This window comes from Rattus norvegicus, chromosome 1 (genome assembly GCF_021556685.1).
Source record: "Rattus norvegicus strain SHRSP/BbbUtx chromosome 1, alternate assembly SHRSP_T2T, whole genome shotgun sequence".
NCBI classification, from domain to species: Eukaryota; Metazoa; Chordata; class Mammalia; order Rodentia; family Muridae; genus Rattus; species Rattus norvegicus.
This window is the reverse complement of record NC_141534.1, coordinates 6,189,374-6,213,103: the sequence shown is the minus strand read 5'-3', so window position 1 is coordinate 6,213,103 and position 23,730 is coordinate 6,189,374. Positions and strand designations below refer to the sequence as shown.

The 23,730-nt window shown below is 40.9% G+C and overlaps 1 non-coding gene across 1 annotated transcript; it reads right to left on the bottom strand.

Annotated features, from left to right (window-relative positions):
• Positions 1-19,339: 19,339 nt before the first annotated feature.
• LOC120100440 (small nucleolar RNA SNORA17) lies at positions 19,340-19,470 on the bottom strand. The gene has a single exon (XR_015655984.1). It is a non-coding gene; the product is annotated as a small nucleolar RNA SNORA17 (small nucleolar RNA).
• Between the last annotated feature and the right edge of the window lie 4,260 nt (positions 19,471-23,730).

The window sequence follows — 23,730 nt, the reverse complement described above, 5'->3', positions numbered from 1 at the left end:
GTGGATATTCTGGAGGACTGAAGTCACTGGAGCACACAATGTGACACACTGGAGTCACATAGAGCAGCTGGTCCATCAGAGCTTCAGTCTAGTCCCCTGACAATACAGAACATAGGAACAGCAGTTCCTGCTCAGGGCTCGAGCACATTCATAGGAGCAGATACATTTTTGCTTGGGATTCTAATTCCTGGGCCCTAGGGACAAAGCTGGTATCCAGGAAAGGTGAGCTGTGAAGGAGTAAGAGTAGATTCATGACCACTACACTTTTTCCAGCTCAGTATTCCAAAGATATATTCCAAGATCCTTATCAGGTCTATAGCTACACCTCTCTACCTACTGATCCTTACTCTGCCTTCTTAAATGCATGGTTTAATGGGAAACAGACTCTCCTTTTAACAGAAGAAACATCTGTCCCCTTGGGCAGCTGGTTCCCTTTCCTGGAGATGTGGAAGTGGTATTTAGTGTCTACAGAGGATCGGGAAGGTGGAGCTAATCGTGGAATAATGGCCTCTGTGGGAGAACTACAGGTAAGGCATAAATGGTTGTGATGGGACATCAGGGTGAGGCCACATATACTGCTCATGGGAAAGTGTTCATGGGCAGGGTTGGGGCAGGGTTTCCTTTCCTGCAGAAATACATGTCTTCAGACAACGTAAAAGGCAACTTCAGTTATTATGGCTGAAGAACAAGAGGATGAGCTTGGGTATGAAGTCTCACTAGTAATCATCTTCTTGAAACGGGCTCCATCTCATCTGGGGGTTTTACTTGGGAAGAACATGAGGTAAGTATCAAGGGGAAGAAAATCTGAGAATGGAGGAAAACAAACACTGAAAAGAAATGTCCTGGTAAAGCCAAGACCTTCACATCAGTGGTATGAGCCTCTTGTTACCACAACTGACTCTTCAGCCCCAGGTGACCAAACCACAAACTCTTAATTCAAACCTATCACCCAGACAGTTTCAGTAGAATTTTTAGGGCTTTTCAAACGCTCCACAAAAGCACCACAAACTCGGTCTCCATTGCACACCTTTCTTTCACATTCTTATAATCTAGGCTCCCATGAAACAATCCCTAAAACTCTTATCTCAGTAGCTTTTCTAGCCTCAGGTTCCAAGTACTTCTATGATCCTCCCTAAAGGTACATGGTCATGGCTGTCACAGTGATGCCTCTCTTCAAGAACTGATGTCTGTTCCAGTCAAATTTCTATTGCTGTAACAAAACACTGTGGTCAAAAGCAACTTGTAGAGGAAGGGCTTTATTTGGCTCACACCCATCATCGCTGTTCCTCATGAAGGGAACTTAAGGCAGGTACCTGAAAGTATGAACCAAATCAGTGGCCATAAAGGAATGCTACTTACAACTTTGCTCTCTATAGATTGTTCAACCTACTTACTTATATAATCCAGACCAATCTTCTTAGGAGCAGCACAGTCCCCAGTGGGCTGTGCCTGCACACCTTAATCATCAATCAAGAGAATGCCCTATATGCTTGCCTATAGACCATTTGATAGGGTAATTTTTCAATTGAGGTTCCCTCAATTGAGAAAACTCTAGCTTGTGTCAAGTTGGCAAAAACAAAACAAAAGAAAAACTAACCCATACAGGAAGTGTTTGACAGAATCTTAAACCTGGAAGTAAACCTAGAAAATTATTTTAAATTAGTTTCTTTTTGTTTGGACCCATTTCCCTTATGTCCTGGTTTGGTCTGTAGTACAGTGCTTATTGCCCACAACTGCTGTGCCAAAGGAGAAGGCAGACAACCCTAGACAGGGTCAGAGCATATCCAAAGTCACCTGTTTGCCCATGAAGCTGGGGTGAGAACAGAAGTCCAGTGCAATAACAGAAAGAAGGAATCCGGGAACCAGACATGCCGTGAGCAAGGATGGGCAAGAAGGCAGCAGTGTCTGATGAGAGATCAAAAACTCAGGTGACAGCAGATGCTGGCGAGGATGCGGAGAAAGAGGAACACTCCTCCATTGTTGGTGGGATTGCAGACTGGTACAACCATTCTGGAAATCAGTCTGGAGGTTCCTCAGAAAATTGGACATTGATCTACCTGAGGATCCAGCTACACCTCTCTTGGTCATATACCCAAAAGATGCTCCAAAAAATAACAAAGACACGTGCTCCACTATGTTCATCGCAGCCTTATTTATAATAGCCAGAAGCTGGAAAGAACCCAGATGTCCTTCAACAGAGGAATGGATGCAGAAAATGTGGTACATCTACACAATGGAATATTACTCAGCTATCAAAAACAATGACTTTATGAAATTCTTAGGCATATGGATGGGACTAGAAAATATCATCCTGAGTGAGGTAACCCAATCACAGAAAAACACACATGGTATGTACTCATTGATAAGTGGCTATCAGCCCAAATTCTTGAATTGCCCTAAATGCACAGAACACATGAAACTCAAGAAGGATGACCAAAATTCGAATGCTTCACTCCTTCTTTAAAAGGGGAACAAGAATGCCCTTGGGAGGGAATAGGGAGGCAAAGTTTAGAACAGAGGCAGAAGAAACACCCATTCAGAACCTGCCCAACATGTGGCTCATACATATACAGCCACCAAACTAGATAAGATGGATGAAGCAAAGAAGTGCAGGCCGACAGGAGCCGGATGTAGATCGCTCCTGAGAGACACAGCCAGAACACAGCAAATACATAGGTGAATGCCAGCAGCAATCCACTGAACTGAGAACAGGATCCCCATGGAAGGAATCAGAGAAAGAACTGAAAGAGCTTGAAGGTGCTCGAGACCCCATATGTACAACAATGCCAAGCAACCAGAGCTTCCAGGGACTAAGCCACTACCCAAAGACTATACATGGACTGACCCTGGGCTCCAACCTCACAGGTAGCATTGAATAGCCTAGTAAGAGCACCAGTGGAAGGGAAGCCCTTGGTCCTGCCAAGACTGAACCCCCAGTGAACATGATTGTTCAGGGGAGGGTGATAATGGGGGGAAGATGGGGAGGGGAACACCCATATAGAAGGGGAAGGGGAGGGGTTAGGGGGATGTTGGCCCGGAAACCGGGAAGGGGAATAACAATCGAAATGTAAATAAGAAATATTCAAGTTAATAAAGATAAAAAAAAATGCACTTTTGGTGACAAGTGCAGAGAACTGCCCTATTGACCAAGGTTTCTTTCAAGAGGTCTATCAAATTAGGGTTTTTTTGCTTTTTGTCTTTGTCTCCCTGGGAAGCATTCCAGGGATTGTGTGTTGAATCTACTAAAGGAAGGCTGCAGCTATTAGGGAATTTCTCTTTTTCATTAGACAGTGCCTTAATCTGACATTTATCCAGTGCCCTGGCTGCTGAAAGGTATGTGAGCAAACTTAGCCCACAGTACTCATGGCTTCCCTTCCCTTGGACCCAGTGGTTATGCCGATGTTTTGTGGTTTTGTCCAGAAGCCAGAGAGTTCTACCTTTATTGCCTTGTTTTATGACTCACCCCAGCTGTTATTCCAATGTAGCCACTTCAGAAGTTTGTTTAGTGGTCTGACACATTTTGAGCTCTAGTGTACCTCAGAGCCAGTATCAAACAGAATCTATTTTACTATAGGAATTACCAATATAGGTGAATATCTTCTTTAATTGACTTTCTTCAGAAACACACCCCCTCCTCTTAGAGGAGAGGATTCGAGTAGAAGTAAGGTATTGAGGTATCTACCCCTCGAAACCCCTAGGAACGATGGAAAAGAGGGTGTGAGAGGCATTCAACAAATACAGTCACCTGCAGTACACCTGACAACCAATGGAAATATGCTCCATTTTGTGGGGATTATGAGGGAGAAGGGATGAGATGCCCACAATTGTTCCTATTGCACAGACTTTACCTACCATTTCACTAGTCATGGCCGGGGCTTTGGGAGATGGAGGTGCAGGATGATGCCCAATTTCTCTCAGGTTGTCCTGTATGCCTGCCCCTGGGCTCCTCGCTCCAGAGAACATCCTCATGTCAGAGGTCCAATGGTGACAGTTGGACATACAAATGCTGGCCTTTGGGAGAAAGGTGAATTCTAAGGTGGTCTACAGATACGAGGAAAGCATCTGCTGTGTGGACGCTTACAGTAATTCACAGGGAAGGGGTAGATGATAGAGCAATCTATCCGTGGGCAGGGAGACAGATAATAAGTAGAGACGTTTGTTTACAGAAAATTACAGCTAGAGGTGGGAAGTCAGAAGTCTATAGATGAAGTAAGTATGTATGGGACTCACCTGAAATACGTATGGGGCTATACTGCTACACTGGAACTTACTGCTACTTATGGACTGCTCCCACAGTGGGAGAATCACCACAAGAGATTACCATAAAGATTGCTTTAAACGTGCATGTTGTTAATCTAGGAGTTATTTCTTTACAACAATTTCCTCTAATTTTGTCATCTTTCATTTTAAAAGTACTGAAATACATTGTAGGAACCCCTAAAGTAATTAATCACCAGTTACCACGTGGGAATACTGTCACTGTAGTTCTCTTTTTTTCTTTTCAGTGGTTTATGTGGCTTTTAAAGCTTAAAGTTATACTTAGTTATTAATTTACTTGTTGTATGTGGGGCACGCACACGGGGACCAGGGGGCAACTGTTGGGAGTCAGTTCTCTTCTATCATGTAGATGATGAGAGTCCAATTACAGTTATCACCTGGCAGCTAGCACCTTAACCCTTCACTTGCTTTAAAAATGATTTATTTTTAAGTATATTATGTATGCATATGTGTATATGTAAGTTATACCATGTGTGCATGGGTATCCACTGAGGGAAGAAGAGGGTACTGGGCCCTCAGGATCTGGAGTTATAGGTAGTTATATACTTCCCCAAATGGATGCTGAGAAGTCTGGTCTCCTGCAAGAGCAGCAGGTGCCTCTGAGCATTCTCTTCAGCCGTGTAAGGTCTCTTTTGACATTCTAAGACCCGTCTTTCCTGCATAATTGTGCATCTTGATTTTCATAAATCTATTACTATGGCTTAGAGCAGGAGGTTTACCTCATCAGAGCTGAGGGACTATGAAGTAAGCTCACATACTCCACTTTACATAACCCAACAATATGTTGAGAGATAATTCTACTAAGCTTCCCAGTGGAGGCTCAAATGCACAGCATCCAAGCTCACAGAACAACAGGCCTTTCTGGAAATCAGGTTATGAACCGGGGTAAGAAAAGAGAAGCAAAATAAAGAGAAGAAAAGCATAGGAAGGGAGAATACAATTGGCGAGTTGTGATCATGAGGCGTCATTGGTCAGGAGTGAGTCTGTGCCAACATGGGAGCAGTCCAACCAGGAAAAGGTCAGTAGCTCTATGGCTGTGGGGGTCTGCAGGAGACCTGTGGGAAATACCAGGTCTCCATGAGTGGCACACAAGGCACACCTGCTGCTATGACCAAAGCAGCTCAATGACTACTCTTGTATCTTGTGGTTTATGTAACCATCCCCCTATTATAATGTACCCTGATCATTTCTGATTCTCTAAATCTTGTGAATAGTATGAGGAATTATTTTATGCCTGTGTGTGTGTGTGTGTGTGTATGTATGTATGTATGTACATGAATGTTATTTAGACCAGTCTATGAGATAGATTACTTTATTAGTTATTTAATAACATTGTTATTTACTTCATGCCAAATACTATGTTTTACACTACCTTATATATGAAAACACCCTGGAAGATAGGTTCAATTTAGAAATGTGAAAAGGGAGGCCCAAAGAAGGAGAATTACTGTAGAATTCCAAAGTGTCTATAACAACATTATGATAAAAAAGCTTTAAATTTTATGACTATTTTGACATATATGCATTTAGTATAGATAATAATTGATATAAATTTTCCATTGTCTATATTATAATGAAACTATATGAGTTATCTCCCCAAAGTCTGCTAGAGTCTGTGAATCTGTGGAAGCTTGTCTAATTACACAGACTGAATTACTTCCATATATTAACTCAAGATGAAAGCTACTTAATATCATAGTGTCATTTCAGTAATTTGTAAAGATACAAGAAAAACACTTAAATAAAGGAGATTTATAATAACAATTTTGTTCTCTGGTTTTTAATTTTAATAAAGTATAAGCTGTCTAAAACATGTTAACTTCAGGAGGAATTATTTTTATTTGATAGGTCACTGCATTCCAGAATATTCACTAAAAGACTTTATACTATAAAACAGGGGGAAAGTTAGAAGAAATTATTTCTCTCCTCAAAAAATATGAAATTTTCATTGGAGATACAAAAATAAGTCACCTAAATTCCTAATAAAAATTACCTAGCAACTATCAGCTGGAGGTAATAATTATGCAGATTATCATTAAACTCTCAAACAATTAGCTGACTTTTATAACTAAGCTAAACGCTTGCTTTTAATAGAACAATCTCATTTCACAGACTCAATACATAAATGTTTTTGCTCTGGAGAAGTGTATTTGTGTTGGAGGAATCTATTCTGCAAGACTCCTAGGCTGAAAATCTTCAGCTATGCTCAAACTTGGCTGCTTTGGTCTTGGAATATCATGGACCTTTTCACATCTCTACATTTGTTTAATCATCAAAATGATGAATTTGAGGACTCACTGAAGATGTATGTCTGCTCTATCCAGAGGAGTCAATCCTTGGTATTGCTTGATCCATATTACTGGAAGAAGGGGAGATGATCTATTTTGCCAATCATGATAGCCTAGGTTATGCTGGAGATGGAGCAATGAGACAGAAGAAATGAAACATGAAAGGGAGGGAGTAAAGCCCTGTTTTCATGGTCACAGGAAGTAACAGACAGGTTGCACCAATCTCTTGCATGCTAATAGGAATACTTGATGAGTCATGTGGTCTCTATGTCTGCGTAAGCTTCGCGGTTGTGTGATATGTTTGAAATGGTCACATACAAAAGAATCCTTGTCTTCACTTCTCCCACACCTTGACCTTAAGGATCAGTTAAATGTTAGTTGCTTGAAGCCCAACTGTGAGGGAGATGAACCATAAATGGTGAACACATTTCACTATCACTTCTACAGTAGTTAGTTAGACCCAGTCATCATCCAAACAAGTGGGGTTAATGTACAACAAGCAAGTGATATGGGGTAGTACTGAGACCACACAACATAAAAGCTGTATAATCAAAGCTCTCCATACTGGACATTCACTAGATTTCCACCCCTGGGTACACTTTCAGTAGCATGTGAGGAGATTGTTAGCACAAGTCTTTACGGATAGTTTTATTGGTTCTTTGAGAACAACATACACCTTATTTTGATCATGCCACCCTCAACTCATCCAAGATCAACCTTCCCCTTCCTTACTTGGAATTTTCTTCTTCCTTTTCCTTCAAATCAATTGAGTGCAACTTGGGTTACCCAAAAAAAGGAGCCTTCCCTAGTCTTACATAAGTATTTAAAGAGCAATTGCATGTGCATTTTAGTCAGATCTTTCCCTAGTTTGTTCCTCCTTAGCCACTAATGCACACTAGAAATCATTTTAAATTTTAGACTTGATCTATGCCCTGGAGCTAAGAATCTCCAAAGTCCTCCATACCTAAAACCAACCCAGAGAGAACTGGTCTCCTAAGAGTACTCTCACGTTTAAACCTGCAGGGGAAACCACCACTTTCACTCCAATAACTGTCCAAAGAGGAACCTGCCAGAAGTACACAGGGGTCAGGAACCTCGGAGCAGCCAGGGACAGGATCTTCCCTGTCTCCATCTGTGCCTCAGAGCTAAGGTTGTCCCTGAGCCCTCCCTACCCAAATCCACCCCAGAAAGAGTTGGTTTCCCAGGAGTGCTCTGACTCCTAAGATCACAGGTTCACAGGCCCACAGTAGGGACAAGCTCCAGGCAGAGATAACAACATCAACTAATGTCAGAGATAACCAGATGTCCAGAGGCAAGAGCAAGAACCTAAGCAATAGAAACCAAGGCTACTTGATATCGTCAGAATGCAGTTCTCCCACCACAGCAAGTCCCGGATATCCCAACACACCAGAAAGGCACAGTTTGGATTTAAAATTATACCTCAGGATGATGATAGAGGACTTTAAGAAAGGCATAAATGACACCATTAAAGAAATACAGGAGAACACAGGTAAATAAGTAGGAGTACTTAGAGGAAACACAAAAATCCCTTAAAGAATTAAAGGAAAACACAATCAAAAAGGTAAAGAAATTGACAAAAACATCCAGGATCTACAAATGGAAATAGAAACAATAAAGAAATCACAAAAGGAGATGACCCTAAAGATAGAAAACTTAGGAAAGAGATCAGCAGTCACAGATGCAAGCATAGTCAGCAGAATACAAGAGATAGAAAAGAGAATCTCAGAGGAAGAAGATACCGTAGAAAACATTGACACTGCAGTCAAAGAAAATGCAAAATGCAAAAGCTCTCCTAACCCAAAACATCAAGGAAATCCAGGACACAATGAGAAGACCAAACCTAAGGATAATAGGTATAGAAGAGCAAAGATTCCCAACTTAAAGGGCCAGTAAATATCCTCAACAAAATTATAGAAGAAAACTTCCCTAACCTAAAGAAAGAGAAGTCTATGAATATAAAAGAAGCCTAAATAACTCCAAATAGACTGAATTAGAAAACAAACTACTTCCATCACATAATAATCAAAACACCAAATACAAAAAACAAAGAAAGAATATTAAAAGCCATAAGGGGAAAAGGACAAGTAACATATAGAGGCAACCCTATAAGAATTACACTAGACTTCTCACTGGAGACTGTGAAAGCCAGAAGATCCTGGGGAGATGTCACACAGACCATAACAGAACACCAATGTCAGTCCAGGCTACTATATCCAGCAAAATTCTCCATTTACATACATGGAGAGACCAAGCTATTCCAAGACAAAACTAAATTTGTGCCATATCCATCCACGAATTCAGCCCTACAAAGGATAATAGACAGAAAACTCTAACACAAGGAGGGAAGTTACACCCTAGAAAATGCAAGTAAGTAATATTTTTTCAGCAAACCAAAAAGGATAGCCACATAAACATTATTCCAACTCTAATAACAAAAATAAAAAGAAGTGACAATCACTATATCTTAATATCTCTTAACATCAGTGGACTCAATTTCCCAATAAAAAGACATAGACTAATAGACTGGATACTTTATCCAGCAAAAGGTTATCAAAAAAGATAGGAAGGACACTTCATACTCATCAAAGCAAAAATCTACCAAGATGAACTCTCATTTCTGAACACCTATGCTCCAAAAGCAAGGGCACCCACATTAATAAAAGAAACTTCAGTAAAGCTCAAAGCACACATTGCACTTCACACAATAATAGAGGGAGACTTCAACACCCCGCTCTCAGCAATGGACAGATCATGGAAACAGAAATTAAACAGAGACACAGAGAAACTAACAGAAGTTATGAAACAAATGGACTTAACAGATATTTATAGAACATTTCATCCTAAAACAAAAGAATATATAGTCTTCTCAGCACCTCGTGGTACCTTCTCCAAACTGACCATATAATTGGTCACAAAACAAGTCTCAACAGATACAAGAAGATTGAAATAATCCCATGCATCCTATCAGATCACCACGGACTAACACTGGTCTTCAATAACAACCAAACTCACAAGTCCACATGCACATGGAAACTGAACAACACTCTACTCTAACTTGGTCAAGGAAGAAATAAAGAAAGAAATGAAAGTCTTTTTATATTTTAATGACAATGAAGTCACACAATTTAACAAAACTTGTGGAACACAATGAAAGCAGTGCTAAGAGGAAAACTCATAGCCCTGAGTGCCTCCAAAAGAAAATGGAGACAGCATACACTAGCAGCTTGACAGCACACCTAAGAGCTCTAGAACAAAAGGAAGCAAATACACCCAAGAGGAGTAGACAGCAGGGAATAATCAAATTCAGGGCTGAAACCAACCAAATACAAACAAACAAACAAACAAACAAACAAACAAAAAAAACTATACAAAGAACCAGCAAAACCAGTAAGTGATTCTTTTAGAAAATCAACAAGGTAGATAAATCCTTAGTCAGACTAACCAGAGGGCACAGAGACAGTATCCAAATTAACAAAATCAGAAATGAAAAGGGAGACATAACAACAGAATCTGAGGAAATTCAGCAAATCATCTGATCCTACTACAAAAGCCTATACTCAACAAAACTAGAAAATCTGGATGAAATGGACAGTTTTCTAGACAGATACCAGGTACCAAAGTTAAATGAAGATCAGATAAACCATCTAAAGTGTCCCATAACCCCAAAAGAAATAGAAGCAGTTATGGAATGTCTCCTAATTTAAAAAAAACCCAGTACCAGATGGGTTTAGTACAGAATTCTATCAGACCCCCAAAGAAGACCTAATACCAATAATGCTTCAAACTACTCCAAAAAATAAGAACTACCTAATCAGTTCTTTGAAAGGAACAATTACACTTATATCTAAACCATACAATGATCCGACACAGAAAGAGAACTTCCGACCAATTTCCCTTATGAATATTGAGGCAAAAATACTCAATAAAATTCTTGTAAACTAAATCCAAGAACACAGCAAAACGATCATTCACCATAACCAAGTAGGCTTCATCCCAGGGATGCAGGGATGGTTCAATATACAGAAATCCATCAATGTAATCCACTAAATAAACAAACTTTTTATCCTTTTCTTCTTTTTTTGGGGGGGGGAGCTGGGGACCGAACCCAGGGCCTTGCCCTTGCTAGGCAAGCGCTCTACCACTGAGCTAAATCCCCAACCCCCTAAATAAACAAACTTAATGACAAAACCACAAAACCATCTCATTAGATTCTGAGAAAGCATTTGATAAAATTCAACACCCCTTCATGTTAAAAGTTTTGGAAAGTTCAGAAATTCAAGGCACATTCATAAACATAGTAAAAGCAATATGTAGCAAACCAGTAGCCAACATCAAACTAAATGAAACAATCCCACTAAAATCAGAGACTAGACACAGCTGCCATCTCTCTCCCTACTTAATCAATATAGTATTCGAAGTCCTAGTCAGAGCAATCAGACAACAAAAGGAGGTCAAATGGATACACATTAGAAAGGAAAAAGTCAAAATATCACTATTTGCAGATGATCTGATAATATAATTAAGTGACCCCAAGAGCTCCACCAGAGTACTCCTAAACCTGATAACTTCAGCAAAATGGTTGGATATAAAATTAACTCAAACAAATAAGTAGGCTTCTGCTACTCAAAATATAAATAGGCTGAGAAAGAAAGTAGGAAAACAACACCATTTACAATAGTCACAAATAATATAAAATTATTCGGTGTGACTTTAACCAAGCAAGTGAAAGATCTGCATGAAAAGAACTTCAAGCCCCTGAAGAAAGAAATCAAAGAGTGGCAGGATTAATATAGTAAAAATGACCATCTTGCCAAAAGCAATCTACAGATTCAATGCAATCTCCATCAAAATTCCCACTCAATTCTTCATAGAGTTAGAAAGCAATGTGCAAATTCATTTGGAATAACTAAAAGCACAGGATAGTGAAAACTATTCTCAACAACAAAAGAACTTCTGGGGGAATCACCATCCCTCACCTCATGCAGTATTACAGAGCAATAGTGAGAAAAACTGTATGGTATTGGTTCAGAGACAGGCAGGTAGATCAATGGAATAAAACTGAAGATGCAGAAATGAAGCCACGCATCTATGGTCACTTGACCTTTGACAAAGGAGCTAAAACCATCCAGTAGGAAAAAGCATTTTCAACAAGTGGTGCTGTTTCAACTGGAGATAAGCATGTAGAAGCATGCATATTGACTCATTCTTATCTCCTTGTACAAAGCTCAAGTTCAAGTGGATCAAGGACCTCCACATCAAACCAGATACACTCACACAAATAGAAGAGAGAGTTGCGGAAGACCCTTGAACACATGGGCATAGGGGGAAAACTTCCTGAACAAAACACCAATGGCTTATGCTCAAGATCAAGAATCCACAAATAGGACCTCATAAAATTGCAAAGCGTCTTTAAGGCAAAGGACACTGTCAACAGGACAATATGGCAACCAACAGATTGGAAAAAGATCTTTACCCATCCTACATCTGAAAGATGGCTAATATTCAATATATACAAAGAATTCAAGAAGCTAGACTCCAGAGCACTAAATAGCTCTATTAAAATGGGGTACAGAGCCAAACAAAGAATTCTCAACTGAGTAATATTGAATGGCTGGGAAAAACCTAACGTGTATTCAACATCCTTAGTCATCAGGGAAATGCAGATCAAAACAACCCTGATACTCTACCTCACACCAGTCAGAATGGCTAAGATCAAAAACTCAGGTGACAACAGATGCTGTTGAAGATGTGGAGAAAGAGGAACACTCCTCCACTGTTGTGGGGATTGCAAGCTGGTACAAGCTATTCTAGAAATCAATCTCGCAGTTCCTCAGAAAATTAGACATAGTGCTACGTGAAGACCCAGCTATACCACTTCTGGGCATATACCCAAAAGAAGCTCCAACATATAACAAAGACACATGCTCCACTATGTTCATAGCAGCCTTATTTATAATAGCCAGAAGCTGGAAAGAACTCAGATGCCCTTCAACAGAGGAATGGATACAGAAAATGTGGTACATCTACACAATGGAATATTACTCAGCTATCAAAAACAACGACTTCATGAAATTCTTAGGCAAATGGATGGAACTAGAAAATATTCTAAGTGAGGTAACCCAATTACAGAAAAACACACATGGTATGCGCTCACTGACAAGTGGATATTAGCCGAATAACTTGGAATATCCAGTTACAATTTACAGACCATATTAAGCTCAAGAAGGAAGACCAAAATGTGGATTCTTCGGTTCTTCTTAGAAAGGGGAATAAAATACTCATGGGAGGTAGAGTGTTGGAGTGACCTGGGAAGAAGAGAGAAGGGGAGGGGGGAAAGGGGGGCAGGATCAGGTATAAGAGGAGACATATTTTATATATATATATAGTCATGAATTTGAACAGTGGTGTGTGGTAATGACAGATGACAAACAGAGTTTAGCCAACAGCAAGTCCCAGATGCCAGGAAAGCGGGAAGCTCTCAGGACCCAACAGGAATGAGATTAGCTGAAATGCCCAACAATAGGGAGGGAGAACCTATAGAGACCATAACCAGAGGTTAGGCAAGTTCCCCGGTTCAGGGATGGAGTCACCCACCCTTCTCAATATTTTCACCCAGAACTGTTCCTTTCTAAAGAAAATACAGGGACAAAGAGTGGAATAGAGACTGAAGGAAAGTTCATGCAGAGATTGCCCAGCCTGGGAAATCCATCCCATGTGCAGCCAACAAACCCAGTCCCTATTGCTGATGCCAAGAAGTGCTTGCTGACAGGAACCTGATATGGATGTCTCCTGAGAGGCTCTTCTAGATCATTACCAATACAGATGTGGATGCTTGCAGCTAACCATGGGACTGAGCACTGGGACCCCACTGGAGGAGTTAGAGAAAGGAATGAAGGAGCTGAAGGGGTTTGCAACCCAATAGGAAGAACTGTATCAACCAACCAGTTCCAGGGACTAATCAAAGAGTACACATGGAGGACCCATGGCTCCAGCCACATATGTTGCAGAGGATGGCATGGCTTAGCATCAATAGGAGGAGAAGCCCTTGGTTGTGTGAAGACTTGATTCCTCAGTGTAGGGGATTGCCAGGGTGTTGAGGTGGGAGTGGGTGGGTGGGAAGGGGAGCAGCCTCCATAGAAGCGGGGGAAGGGGGATGGGAGAGGGGTGAGCCGGGAAATGGGCTAATATTTGAAATGTAAATACGTAAAATATCCAATAAAAAAAGAAAAAAGAAAGAAATTTTGCCCCCCCCCCCCCCATGAGTTTGATAGATGTTTCTAAAGCTAAGGTCAGGGCACAAATTGGCTTAGAACTCAAGTCAACTGGCAGTCTCCAAAGCCCTTGGTGTGTCTTCTGAATCACCTGCTTCCTTCTTTCTTTTCTGCCTCTTTGCCCCTTTTCCTAGCTCTCTCTTGCAAACTCTTTCCGTGTTCTTGTCTCCTATGGTCAGACTGTCTTCCTGTAATTTACGTGTTTTCTCTGCACTTCAGCTAGATTGTATTCAGAATATGAGCCCCAATGCTCACTAGCTCTTCTATTTGAAAGAGCTTAGGCTAAACCTTTGTTTTCATCTTCTTTGCCTCTTGTCATTTCTACATGGGTCCTGTCCCTGTCGTTACTCTACTTCAAGGTGTAACTTTGTCACAGAAACACATTTATGTCCTTGATCATAAAATCTGCTAAAAGGAAGAGTTTGTATCTATTTTTTAAATACTTTTAAGTGTAATTTTCTAGGTGTAAGAAAGTAAAAAGCCTTACTTAAAATGAAAGAAAAGTTCTAATGTTTACTATCAAGCAAAAGCATCATGACTCCCTGTGTGGATTTCAGAGTTTATTCACCTTCATGAACACACACAGTTCTCACCACGTCCCTTTAAATGTGTCTAGACTCCATTTAGTAAGAACGTGGACCAGAGAAGCTGAACAGGTTGCACCTCTCCGTACAAGTAGAGAGCAGCCAAACCGTGTTTTAAACACGCTCTCTCTGGAACACATTCGCTGCTTGATCCTTCCCTCATGCCTGTCACAAAGCACAGGCGTTGATTGCTCAAGTCAGTGTCAGATAATGGCCACCAAGGGGAGCAGAGTGGGGCTGCTGTGAGCCGTGCTTGCCTCTGTCTTCGCTTAATTAAGTCAGGATGGCAAAGTGCAGACTACATCTGAGATGCAGAAGTTCTCAATTAGACAATGAATAGACATCTGGAATTGTTTTTATTTTATGCTCTGCACCTTCTTTGGTAAGAATTGACTAGGTTCAAGCATAGTCCCTGGGCAGAATTTTTGCAATTTGTTCTTGGGTAATGGGCTGCTCCATGTCTTTGACCTGACATGTTCCTGATTTCCACAAACCCACTTATCCTGCCACTTCTCAATGAGCAAACGTTAGGACAAAGGGGGCTGAAATAGCTGTGACCACGTACAGAAGAAAAACCAAACAAATTATAAAGAGGACCTATAATATCGTGCAAGTACTTTCAAAAAGGTAACGAGAAAGCAAATTCGATCAAACTACTTCTTGCAAAGCCCTGATTCAGGACTCCATGATGAATACCTCTGTGAACCCAACCCAAACGCCACTTCTTCATTTTTAATTAAATTTCAAATGTTATCCCCTTTCCTGGTTTCCCCTACAAAAACTACCTATCCCATTCCCCCTCCCCCTGCTTCTATGAGGTGCTCCCCCACCCACCCTTCCACTCCCTCCTGCCTCCTGCTGTGGCATTCCCCTACACTGGGGCATTGAGCCTTCACAGGACCTAGGGCCTCTCCTCCTATGGATGCCCAACAAGGCCATCCTCTGCTACATATGCGGCTGGAGCCGTAGGTCGTAGGTCCATCCCTGTGTACTCTTTGGTTGGTGGTTTAGTTCCTGGGAGCTCTGGGGGGCTGGTTGGTTGATATTATTGTTCCTCCTATGGGGTCGCAAACCCCTTCAGTTCCTTCAGTCCTTTCTCTAACTCCTCCATTTGGGACTCTGTTCTCAGTCCAATGGTTGGCTATGAATATCCACATCTGTATTTGTCAGGATCTGGCAGATTAAGGCATGAAACGAATGCATATGAGGCCCAGGAGCTTACAGTATTTTATTGCAGACTGCGGGTTTTGGTGAAATCAGAAACTGTAGTTAGAGTTCCTAGTTAGAAGTAACTTCTTGGGGCTGGGGATTTAGCTCAGTGGTAGAGCGCTTACCTAGGAAGCGCAAGGCCCTGGGTTCGGTCCCCAGCTCCGAAAAAAAGAACCAAAAAAAAAAAGAAGTAACTTCTTTCGCTCCTGTGCACCGGTAGCATCTGGTCTTTCTAGTCTCGCACAACATGTTCCAACATAGCATAAATATGTTTGTCTCAAGCTGTTAGGCAAAGACACAGGCTGGCAGGTGACATGTCTAGACATGTCTAACACTTATTTGCATCATAGTGAAACCTCCTTCAGGCTTTTGTATGCCGAGTTCAAATATTAAGTGCTGTTAGCTTAATCCAAATTGAAAATTAAATAGTTGGAGAAATTGCTTCTCTCTCTCTCTCCCAGTGTCTTACTTAGTTGGCACTGGGTGGGTAGTTAATGATTATTAATGAAGAAAATAACAAATGAATGGATAAATATTTTACATAAGTTATTATTACATAACTTACTTAAAATATTATATACATATATATATATATACATATATATATTAGAGGAGGGAGGGAGACTAATAGAAAAGTGAATAAAGGTGGACAAAGCGATTGAAGGGAAAAGAGGCTTAACATGGTCAACATACTAAATGTACTTGATAGAATATTATTTTGCCATATACAATGAATATATGCCAGTATAATTTTTAAGTGAATGCTTTTACAAAGAACATCAGTCATTGAACAAATCTATAAAATTAAGACCATTAAAATTTACAAAGGGCCAGAGCCGCCATGCTGTAAGAAGTGATTGGGCGTGACACAGTAGCCTACCCAAGGGTCTATAAGCAACTGAGTAAATGGGGAACAGGAAAGATAGACCTTTTCAGGGAAAAGCACTCCAATGGGTTGCTCATTGCCTAATGGTTGCCCTGAAACTTATATGCAAGTAGCATTATTCAGATGGATGAGGCTACTTTTAGGAATATACATGTAAACACAGATAGATGTATGCATGCAATAGTAATTATTGGAAAAGGAGGCCATGGATTTGAAGAAGAGCAGAGAGGAGTTCACAAAGGCTTGTGGAGAGAAGAGAAAAGGGAGAGATGCTGCAATTAAATGAAAATCTCAAAATTGTTTTTAAGGTGGTTAGAGTTAAGCCTTATTTATGTAATATTTTCTAGGGACTATCTTCTTACAATCCCACTTAGGGCAGTATCTGTCGACAAAGGAACTTCCAGACCTTCAAAGTCCCTAGTATCGGATCTCATGATTTTAGCTAGTGAGATTCAACCTCTTCAGATTTTAAGAAGTATTCACAAGAAACTTCCTGCAAGAAAATGCTTTGACATATTCTTTTTTTTTTTTTTCCGGAGCTAGGAACCGAACCCAGGGCCTTGCGCTTGCTAGGCAAGCGCTCTACCACTGAGCTAAATCCCCAACCCCGCTTTGACATATTCTTAAAGGTCAGGTATTCTAATACGAGAATCCGGTAGAAGTACACCTTTCATAAATTCAGTTTTTGAAAGAGTAATATATATATATATATATATATATATATATATGTTCAAATATTAGTTAGATGTTGTATTAGTAGCAGACATATTTGCATCTGCTCGAGCCTTGATCAGTTTCCAGAAAACAAGGAGAGACAGAAAAACAAATTAAATGAAACACAATAACAAATTCAGATTGTGTGACACTCTATAGGAAAGACCTGTGCTGCTTCCAGGAGTTAATGTCTGAAAAATTTAAGGCAAGGGGCACTGGTCAGGATGAACGCACTTTAATGATAAGAATCGCATTATGCTATAGTCAGTGCAAACTACGGAAAAAAATGGAAGTTTTTCAAAGACATTTTTTAAGGATGACTGAAGAAATTTGGACAACAGTTCTATATTGCAGGACAGCTTCATTTGTATAATGATAAAATGTTTCTGTCAATTGTTCTAAACAGTTCAAGCTCTTAAAACCTAGGATCACAGGCTAGATGGCTTGTACAATAAACATTTACTTGCTACAGTTGTGGGGTACAAGCAAACCACTGAACTGAGAACGGGACCCCCATTGAAGGAATCAAAGAAAGGACTGAAAGAGCTTGAAGGGGCTTGAGACCCCATATGAACAACAATGCCAACCAACCAGAGCTTCCAGGGACTAAGCCACTGCCCAAAGACTATACATGGACTGACCCTGGGCTCCAACCTCACAGGTAGCAATGAATAGTCTAGTAACAGCACCAGTGGAAGGGGAAGCCCTTGGTCCTGCCAAGACTGAACTGATTGTTGTGGGGAGGGCGGTAATGGGGGGAGGATGGGGAGGGGAACAGCCATATAGAAGGGGAGGGGAAGGGGCTAGGGGGATGTTGGCCCGGAAACCGGGAAAGAGAATAACAATCGAAATGTAAATAAGAAACACCCAATTTAATAAAGATGGAGAAAAAAAAAAGGTATGTCCTGATTTCCACACACTTAAAATCTTATTGTAATCTCAGTTGGCAGAAAGGACAAGGGAGGTCTCTGGTCCCTTGTGATAAAAGCCACAAAACGTTTAAGGGACTTTTACTTTTTATGGTAATTACCTCTGAGTAGCTCTGCCTACTGATACCATAATGTTGGCATTAAAGCTTCATTCAACGTTGGCGGCATGGAGGGACAATATTTTGTCCTCGTCTATTGTGTTAAGGATGTCAAACTTATGTGTGCTCTCAAGTTAATGCTGACATAATTTTAGAGATGGAGAGTCAAATGTTTATTTAAAATACTTCAAAAACAAGATATGATAAGAAACAAAAGAAGCAAATACAGAAAATTCTGAAAACTGTTGAATAATGGTGATGATACCGTGAGCAGAATTATGGTATTCTCCTTGCTTTTATGTAGAGACAGTGTTAATAATAAGGAAAACCACACATGCTCATTTTTCAGAGCTTTGAAAACAAAATAATAAAGGTAAAAGTAGCATTACTATTTACATTCCTCTCTCTTTGCATTTTCTTGCAAGTAACAAGAACCCATGGATATTCCTAAACTTTTATTTTAAGATTATTTTTAAGAAGAAAAGTTCAAACTGTAGAGATAGCTCAGTGGTTAAGAGCACTGACTGCTTTTCAAGAGGTCCTGAGTTCAATTCCCAGAAATCACATGGTGGCTCACAACCATCTGTAAACAATTTGTTGTGTGTTTGAAGACAACTAGAGTGTACTCATATACATAAAATAAATCCACTCTTGCAACCTCCCCCGCCTCCAACAGAGAAAAACCGTATCTTTGTGGAAGCTGTGGTGTGTCATAGTGTGTCCCACATTATACCCCTTTGTCTATACTTCTTTGCTTGTAAATGTTCATTGCAATGATCAGCCTGGTACGAGGACTCTGGCTTCTGCTACTCTGTCAATACTAGAACCTTAATGGGACAGTTCTTGGATATCCTGTTGTTGCCCTGTGTCATGAAAATTCTGTAGTGCTGGATATGCAGGACAGATGTTGGGGTCAGCCAATTCAAAACCCTGAATTTGGGCCTCAAAGATATCTGAGCTGGTCAGTCTCCCAGCTCAACCATGGACAACTCTTCCTTCCTGCCCAGGAGAGGTGCAGGGCATTTTGATTGGTTGTTTCAGACTCATTTTCTTTTTCAGAAAATGGTAGGCTACTAAATATTCAGATGTTCATCTGTTGATCGCTGAACATAAATATAACTTCTCTCCTGTTTGTCACCTACTGAGACACATAGAACACAGCAGCCACACTTGCAGTGCCTCTTGGGGCAGGGTTTCTTGAACCTTTAAAAGACTTATTATTTCTTGGGCTCTGGTCTGGCTCAGGAAGGGGGTAATCTCCTCAAGACCCACCCAGGAAGAAATATTCTTTGGTTCAAAGAGCAGATAGCTGCCCTAACCTGGACCATTTAAAATGAGGTTTGACTATGATGCTTTGGGAGACTACTAGAGTGTGCATACAGAATGTACCTGATCCTCAATAGGTGAAGTAAAATGTTGAGAAATAGAGGCTGATAGGGTTTCCTTAGTTAGGGGTTTGAGAAGTTCTGCAAAGGAGAGTATAGAACCTCACCTCTAGTCTCTCTCTCTGTCTCTTTCTCTCTGTCTCTCTCTCTCTGTCTCCCCCCCCCCCACTGTATTTTCTGGCTTATGGTATTGTGCTGGCTAGTCTTAGGTCAATTTGACACACAAACTAGGGTTATCTAAAAGGAGGGACCCACAACTGAAGAAATGCCTCCAGAAGACCCAGCTGTATGGCATTTTCTTAATTAGTGATTAATGGGGGAGGGGAGGGTTAGCCCATTGTGAGTGGGGCCGTACCTAGGCTGGTGGTCATGGGTGGTATAGGAAAGCCAGCTGAGCAAGCCAGGGGAAGAAACCCTGTAAGCAGCATCCCTCTGTGGCCTCCACATCAGCTCCTGCCTCCAAGATCCTACCCTATCCTGACTTCCTTCAATGATGAACAGTGCTATGGAAGGCTAAGCCAAATCTGATGCTAAGGTCCTGTTCCCCAACTGGTTCTTCATCTGTTAGAGAAGAAAGCAGGGGGTCAATTATTGAGCAGAAGGTATAGGCAGGACTTTTGGGTCCCAGGAGGAAAAGGCAGATGCAAGGAAGGAGAGAAGTATTTTTTTTGCCATGCTTTGGAGAGAGAAGAAGCCTGCAGTCATGTGAGATCTTGGGAGGACCTGGGCCCTATGGCCACTACTACAGGTTTGGCAGAGGGTAGATGTGACTAGTCACTGAAGTTTAGGGCAGGTAAGAAGAGCAGAGATAAAAGTATTATTAAGGGCATGCTTTTCCAGGTGGGAGATAGTAACGCCCATCAATTGTGTCCTAAGGCAAGTTGGAAAAGAACAAACACTCTCTCTCTCTCTCTCTCTCTCTCTCTCTCTCTCTCTCTCTCTCTGTGTGTGTGTGTGTGTGTGCATGTGTGTGTGTGTGAGTGTGTGTGTGTGTGTGTGTGTGTGTGTGTGTGTGTCTTTTGTCCAAGGATTCAAGAAAAGCTGAGTGGGGGCTGGTATCATGATCACCTCCGAGAGTAAAGGTGGATAGAGAAAAAAAATTACACACTACAAAGCCCTTTTCTCCTGAACTTGCTTTTGTTCATGGTGTTTCATGACAGCAATAGAAACCATAACTAAGACTGTCGTGAACGATTTGCCTTTCCATGGTGTTCTCTGAAACTCCCATCCTTACCAAAGGCCCTTGTCTTAGCTACTTCACCTTTCAATTGCTGTGACAATACACCAAGAGCAAGACACATTATAAAATAAAGTGTTCAGTTGGCTTATGGCTTCACCAGTTGAGCCCACGATGGCAGAGTCAACGGATAGCTGAGTGTTCATATCTTGATCCACAACCTTGAGTCAGCAAGCTAACTGGAAATGGTGTGAGTCTTGAAACATCAAAGCCCATCCCTAGAGACAACTTCCAACAAGACCGTACCTCCCAATCCTTCCCAAACAGTTCCACCAACTAAAGAGCAAATATCCAACATATCAGCTGATGGGGAGCTACTCATTCAAACCACCCTGGGCTCAAATCAATCTACTTCATATTGGACTGAAACATTACAAACCGTGGGCTGTTGAAAACAGTTTTTCTTTATAAATAAGCTCCAAGATTTTGTTGTGATGATACAAAGCTGGCTAGTCAGAGTCTCAGCACTCTCCTGCTGTGGAGCTTGATAAACTGGACAGTCATCAATATGGAGTGCCTGACAAGGATTTGGCAGGGTAAAGAACAGAAGAAGAAGAAGCTGACAAAGGGAGGCATTTTCAGAAAAGTTCCTGCTTCCTCCCAGTTCCCAAGGTTGTTCTGCCTTAAATCTTGGGCATTGCAGTGTTTGTTTTGTCTCTCAGCAGGAGACGAGGCTTTATGGCTATTCTTGGGGTCCAGGAGTCACCCCACAAACCTCGTGAACACCGATCTCAGTAAGACAGGATAGTTTATTGAACACACACCTAAAGACTGATTGACCAGGGCAAAATCTCAGGCTCGAGAGCTCAAAACTGTGTGCTGGACATTTTTCAGGGCCAGCTTATAAAAGCTAAAACTGCGAAAAGCAATGAGCTCCTACTCAGGTACTGGAAGTGCTGCCCTAACACAAGCCATTTTAGACATAACAATTCATATTGCCCTTTAATTTGATAGGTCCTAAGTGAAAGTTATGGTTGTGGAATTTCTTAAGAAATTCATCCTAGGGGTTGGGGATTTAGCTCAGTGGTAGAGCGCTTGCCTAGCAAGCACAAGGCCTTGGGTTCGGTCCCCAGCTCTGAAAAAAAAAAAAGAAATTCATCCTAACATACAGAACATAATAGGTTATATGGTCGGCATGACCCTGATCTGAGTCTAGTTATTTTTCTGTGTCAATGACTGACAGGTATATTACAACAACAATATGAAAAAGCTGGTGGGCATAGAACAAGATGGCTACAACAATGCTAGAGGGGCAGGCCTCAACAGCTTTACTCTAAGCACCTGCTACCAATTGGACAATCTTGACCTAAAGGACCAAGTATTCCTAAAACTATATAGTTCTACAAGCCTGAACAATAAGAGAGCTGTTACTGCAGTAACTTGAGGTAATTCTTCTCAGAAAGAAACATGAGAGTCACTGACAGTCAGCTCGGTAGTTAGAGTTAACTTAGAGCAGCCATTCCAGGTTGCTTCCTAGTATGATAAGCTTTTCCTAAGTGGAAACATTGTCAGAACTACAAAGAAGACTTCTCTGGAGTTATGTGAAATTGACGTGGGACACATTGCATTTCTAACTTCCCAAAATCCGACTTTTTCACACACCATCCATTCCTCTACCCACAGTTTCTTAACCCTCTCATTTTGATTCCCCAAGTATCTCAACTTCTAGTTGCATTAATTTTCCTGTACTTGCAATAGAAAATACACCTCAGCTTTTACTAGTGAGTTTCCTTAAGATTAAATGAAAAACACATTACCACAGAACCACATAGTGAGCTATTTGCACACTATTGGGGTTTGAAAAATACCTCCTTTCAAACCATAGGATGATGTCCCACCCCTCAGTATCTCAAAATGTGACTGTATTTGAGATAAGTTCTTTAGGGATATGACAAATTAAAGTTAATTCATTAGCACAGGCCCTCAGCTGATAAGACTATCTTTTTATAAGAAAAATCTGGAGGCTTGGAGGCAAGAGAAATACTCACAAAGACTTCATGGAGCACAGCCAGAAGATAGCCATTTGCAAAGCAAAGAGGAGGAGGCCTGGAGAAAGCAAATGTCCTTTGACCTTGAATTTCTTAGATATCAGAACTATGAGGAAGCAAATTTCTCATTTAAGGCACAAAATCTGTGGTATTTTGCTATATTAAAATTAGCAAATTAATTTATATGCATGTTAAATCTCACGTCCCGAGTCTCTCATTCTGATAGCCATTCCCGCAAATAAAAGTGCAGATGGCTATATGTCAGGATCAAATCCTGTCTTCGTCACAGTGTTCTGGACTTGCTGGGTCAGGCATTTCAAAAGCATTCCCTGGAACAGAATGGACTAGCGTGTCCAGAAGGACATATTAAATAGACTCATTCCACATTCGCTGACACCATGTTCTCAGCAGGCAGGAAATTATTCTCAAGTCTATAGCCCAGAGACCACAAGTCTTGTCAGCATGAGGAACAGATGTCATAAAAACAGGATCCAAGAGCATTTATTTTTTCATAGCATTAGTAAAAGGTGGGACTGAGTGAAGGACATGTCTCTCTGTATCATCTGGGGTCTAAATTTGGCTCACTTGTTCCATAAATGCTACTTAGGGACACCAGGTACCTAATAGAAGTCAAACAATCTCACAGTGTCCTGTCTATGGCTCTAAAACCAAAATCTAAGAGGTCAAAATTATGAATCTCTTTATAACTGCCTTCTGAAAGAAACAATTGTAAAATAATTTCTATTGGAATAGTAAGCTCGACAAATATATCCAAAGACCTGATAAAGCTTTTCCAAATGGAAATGAAGATGACTTAACGTATAAGAGTTACACAAACAGAA